Source organism: Columba livia, chromosome 3, assembly GCF_036013475.1.
Source record: "Columba livia isolate bColLiv1 breed racing homer chromosome 3, bColLiv1.pat.W.v2, whole genome shotgun sequence".
Taxonomy (NCBI): Eukaryota; Metazoa; Chordata; class Aves; order Columbiformes; family Columbidae; genus Columba; species Columba livia.
This window is the reverse complement of record NC_088604.1, coordinates 76,470,004-76,476,003: the sequence shown is the minus strand read 5'-3', so window position 1 is coordinate 76,476,003 and position 6,000 is coordinate 76,470,004.

The following is a 6,000-nucleotide window of genomic DNA, read 5'->3' as shown; positions in this document are numbered from 1 at the left end:
CCAGGCAACAGGAATGCATCTAATACCAGTGGATCTGACCAAAACACCTGCCTGGACTGCAGCAGAGAGCCTTCCATCCCTTGCATGGCAGCTGCACAGCTGATTTGTACATTCACAGCAAATTTGAAGCAGTTGGGGTATGTCTGATATCTGGCATATGTGGTGCATAAATAGAAATCTCTCTCTAGGATTTCTTGAAGAGAAGCCTGGGAGCCCTACACGCATCTGTAGCAGGTATTCTAGTGGCTGCTAATTTAACGCAAAAAAGTCACAAGCGTTAAGTTATTTGGTATGTTGTCTTCTTGAGACTTGCAGTGCAAAAGGCACAGCAGCAGTGGCACCTATATGGTGATCTTGGCCAGAAGATGCTTTGCCATTTATCAAAATCCTCAGATATGTATTTTTCCTCTTAACTGGTTTATACAATAATGGCACATCTGAGCTTTGTTCATTATTTCCTCTCTTGTGGTGTTATTAGTGGACTCTCTGTGTGTGAGTGTACACTTGTATGAAATATCCATTACACGTACAACACAACTCGTACTTACATTTTCCCATGCAGAGTTTCTCTTCAAGCTTGGTGTGCTCATGCCTCTTAACTGAGCTGTACAAGAAACTTTGCAGGCTTTGCTCCCCAGAGTCTTATAATGTATGATCTGTTTGCTAAGAAGTCATCAAGTTCAATACCACTTGGTGATCCCAACCAGACCTATGGTTACTGCACACTAATAAAATTTGCTGCTATTTTGCATAGAACTGCATCTCATCCAAATCTTGTGCTCTTTAACGCATTTTTTTACTGCCTGGAAAAACTGTGCAGATTTCTATTTCTGTGAACCATTAGCGACATCCAGTGGCTACCAATGCAAATGCTAAAAATGCATAACCCCTATTGTCAAGGGATACCTAAATTTATTCCATCTCTTTCTCTTCAAAGATATCTATTAGAAAAAATGAGAAAGGCAAAAAATTTGTTTCCTGCCTCTTTCACAACACAGTCTCTCTGTGAATTTGATTAAATCTCCCTGAACTTGCAACATACAACTGTTATCTTTCCTTTGTGGTAACTGTAAGAAACTATTGAGCTCCCTTAAGAAACCAAGTGGCTGAAACCATGCCATCTCCAAAAAAACTCAGATACAGATCACAATGCAAAACAAACAAATAAACAAACAAACATGTGAAACCACTGAGAAATATAAACCAGATACACATAAAGGTTTAATGAGGTAGTCTTCCAGGGAGATACGTGCCTGAGTAAGACAAGCTGAAGAAACAATACAGAATGAAAGAAAAGCAACAGCAGTGATCTTCTGGACAGTCACAGTATCATAGAACCACAGAACTAAACAATGGTTTGGGTCAGAAGCGAACTTCAAAGACCATCTAGGTCCAACTCCCCTGCCATGTGCAGGGACATCTTTCACTAGACCAGGTTGCTCAAAGCCCCATCCAGCCTGGCCTTGAACACCTCCAATGGTGAGGCATCCACAACTTGTCTGGGCAACCTGTTCCTGTATCTCACCACTTGCATTGTAAATATTTCCTTCCTTCCTGCCTTCCTTCCTGCCTTCCTTCCTGCCTTCCTTCCTGCCTTCCTTCCTGCCTTCCTGCCTTCCTTCCTGCCTTCCTGCCTTCCTGCCTGCCTTCCTTCCTGCCTTCCTTCCTTCCTTCCTTCAAATTTAAATCATCCCTCTTTCAGTTTAAAACCTTGTCCTGTCACTACAGGAGTCTCTCCATCTTTCTTATAAGCCACCTTTTACATACTGAAAGGCTGTAACAAGGTCTCCACAGAGCCTTCTCTTCTCCGGGCTGAACAACCCCAGCTCTCTCAGCCTGTCTTCATATGAGAGGTATTCCAGCCCTCAGATCATTTTCATGGCCCTACTCATGAATATTGTAATCCTGATTAAAAGCTTGACACTTTTGGATCTCCAGACAAATACATTGCACTATTACTCTAATTCTTTTGTCTTAAAGAAGGCAAGCTTTTGAACTTTGTTGTAATGAGAATGTTATCAAAGAAATAAACAATTCTGCCATCTATTTCCTCTCCTGATTGAAATAAGTTGCTAGTCCCTGAATTTTGGGAAGAATCTGCTGAATCAGACATGGGCAGTTATCTCCATTTCAGTTTTGCTACTTTTGGGCTGCCTGGGATATCATCAAACTCCAGCTAGCCAGCTGAGAAGTCAACAACCCAGAAGAAACTGTCAAATTAACTAAAAATAATTTTTGAGAACTTTCCTCACTGTCACTATGAAGACGTCAGGAGGAAGAGAAGGTGGAAACCCACAGACTTTTTTAGTTATTATTTTGGGCACTGAGGTAGTATGCTGCAAGTCAAGAAGATCCTTTATGCTACCTTTTGTTTGGGCACGGTGACTCCAGCATGAGAGAGCTGAAGTTTCCCTCTTCCCTGCCTCCCCTCCTGCCTCCTTCCCTCCTCATCTCTCTGTACTCAACTCATCTTTGATGTAAAATATTAGTCTGTACTTAACACATCAGTGAAAGGGGATGATTCTGCAAAATTTTAACATGATATATGTTCAAAACATGTTTTAGGTTGGTCCATTTTCATACTGCAGTTCTACCTTTTACATACATTCACTATAGATCTTATAGCATGGATCACAGAATTAAAAAATGATAGGACAACCCAGGTTGGAAGAGTCCTCTAAAATCATCGGGTCCAACCTTTCGCAGGAAAGCGAGCCTAGATGAGATTATCTAGCACCCTTTCCAACTGCACCTTGAAAATCTCCAGCAATGAGGACTACATCACGTCCCTGGGGAGGTTGTTCCAATCAATTATTGTTCTTACTGGAAAATTTTTCTTATGTCAAGATGTATGTTTGTTTATATCATATATAAAAAATCATAACCACAAAACAATGTCATTACTGCATTTTATAGTTGGTTTCCAAGACCCACCACTCGACTACTTTGCAAACTACTTCTTTATCTTTTTCATTTAGGACCACAGCTTTTTAAAGCATGACTGCAGCCTCACTGGCTGCATGTGACAGATGCATTCATCTACAACACTGCAGTAGGATTATTTACATCTTTGGAGTACAGCGTGTGTTGCAGTGACTGACAGTTATCAGAGAAATCAGTAGCACTCACTCACTGACTTCCATGCTCAGGACTGCAACCAGGTACATAAACTCTTCTACCTTTACTCATGTAAGCAAATCCATTCCCAAAATAAAACAAAATAAAGACACTCAGTAAGATGTCAATATTAGGAAAATACCCTTTTCTGTCTTTAACTTCTATTTATTAACTGATGTTCATTGTTTTAAACATCCACTGAAAACAGCTAACAGAACTTTCCTTCCGCAATTTTGCCAGACAGCCAAGTGATACATGGATGGAGATGCCATTTTAGGAAGGTAAGATATTAAAAATAATGAATCAGCACTGGCATGTTAATTTGTATAATACCAACTACATTTCTTGAAGGTTCATGGTACCTGGGGTGTCTACCACAAATTAATTGTAGTATCTCTGTCCCTGCCTGCTGCACACTGCCATGCTTTTCTCCTTTAGCATACATTGCATGCAAAGCTTTTAAAAATAATAAAATCAGAGAGAAATCTTAAGAATGTGGTGGGAGGTAAACCTAGCTGCTTTTCTTTCCAATTTAACGGATATATACTGCAATGAAAGTATTTCCAAGATAGTAGATTAGTCACTGGCAGCTTTCAGGAAAATGATGATGCAATTATATGGAACATAATTTGTCACATCATTACGCATCACTTGAAATGTTCTTTATTTGAGAATAAGAAAGGATGCTGGAGTCTTTAAAATTCAGCACCCACAAAAAAGCTAAAAGTAGTTCTTCTGCTCCCTAGCACCTGCATCATCCCTATTCATATAATAACAATAATACTGAGACAAACTTTCAGGTGTTCTCTCTTCATTCATCTAATGGGTCTATTAACAGTATGTTATCCAAAAACTGCAGATAAAATAGTGATTAGTTTTCACAAGAAATTATTAAATGTCATGTCTTCATGCTTGGGAAAGGATGACAGGAAAAAGAGTTTAAAACTGTATTTTATAAGCCTGGAAATCTTGGAATGTCAGTGACGAGAGTCAGGAAAGCAAAGGGATGAAGGGGCTTGTAGTAAAAATGGACTAAGTAATCCTAATACAAAAATATTGGAAATAAAGAGAGCTGCATACAACTCTTTGGAATGCCTAATTCCCTCATTGCTTTGCTAGCATCTTCTGTTTCGGAGAAACTTTATTTTGTGCACCACTGCCCCAGGTGAACTTGGCTGTTCAGGGACAGCATGTGGAAATATCCCATGAGCCCCAGCTCTAGTTTTACTGCTAACTTCCTGTAATTGAGATGTCGCAGTTTCCATTTGCAAATTATTAAATCTCACAAACTTCATACTTAATTGACAATGACATCAATAAATACGAAGAGTGTAAAGGCTCATCAATGAACAAGTTCAAGTGGAAGCATGCTTTTTATTTTCTCAAGGAACTTCATAATTAGAACTTTGTAAAAAAACACATAAATGGCAACTGTAGGTCGTTTTAGAACAACATAAGTCTTAGCTAATACTTAAGACTTTAGGTATAATTACTTTATTATGGAGTTAACATCAGAAACTAGTTAGAATTTTTATTTCAAGCATCCAGCTCGTTAAAGTAAAAAGATAGCTGAGCAGTAATATGGCTTTGTTCCTGTACCAGAACATAGACATTTTAAATATCATAACATAAGAAAACCTTTTTGATCTGATACATACAGTCATATAGTGATAGCTATTGCAAAATAGTGCCAGTGTGGTTTTATGTGGTGGGTGTATCTTTTCTGCTCTCTAGCTGAGAACACGTGGCAACTATAAACCATGCCTGCTAACACTTGAGATCTCTGAGAGGGCTGGACACCATGAAATATGTCAGTCTTGAAGAGCTTTCCAAAGGGAGAGGGTGAAAGAAAGCAGAGGCAATTAGCATGCAAGGAGCCGGCCAGCAGCTGCACATGCCCACCAAGATCAGCACTGAACTGCTTGGCTCTTTGTACTTCTAATAACTCAGGCAAGTTCTAACAAACTCACATACTAGCCGTGGATCACTGGCATGAATCACTGCTGGTCATGGGCCAGCCGGGCTCTCGGTACTGCCAGAGTTAGGTGGGGACATACAGGTCAGTCCTGCCAAAACACTGCCTGCCCAGGACCTCTGGGGGTCTCCAGCCCAGCATGCTGCTGCAGCACTACCCAAACACATCCATCAAGCCCAGGGACTCTTCTCCAGCCCTGGCCACAGAGCAACCAGCAGAGCTCCAGACGATGCATCCTCACACCTGTTTGGTGAGGCGCTGGGCTCGCTCCTCACCTGAGCTCATCAGGGCAAAATTAAAGCCGTAAAATGTACATGTGAGGAATGAGACCCATTGCCGTCTTCCATCCTAAGGTGGCAAACAGAAATGCAAGTGATAGCAGGGAGGTTTTTAGAGCTGAATTTTTTTTCACTAAGGCATAAGTTGTAAGGAGCCATTGAAGGAGGAATGTTGTTTTTACAAAACTGGGGACCTGTCACCTGGCCTCAGCAGGGGGGGAAGGACTGAGAGACATCAGACTATGAATCCTTAATGTAAAGCAAAGTCTCTTCAAACTAATCCCGGAATGCAAACTGATTACTGCATTTAAAAAATTAAGCTAGGGGGAAGGCTAACCAAAGAGCCAGGAATCCATATTTTAAATAAATCAATAAGGGGAGAAGGTTGTTAGAATTAGATGAATGAGATAGGTGAACTGAGGCAGGCGTCGGGTAGTCTGTAAACCCTGAAGTACCCAGCCAGTGGGGAAGAGGGAAGGGAATTTGTGGCTGGGATTTTGGGGGGATATAAAGCAGGGGCTTTTTGCCCTACTCCATGTGTCTGCCCTTAGGTAGAACACCTGGTCTTGCAAAATCATCAATAAAATACACTTTGCTGAGAGATCCTGCCTGGGCCTATTATATTGGCAA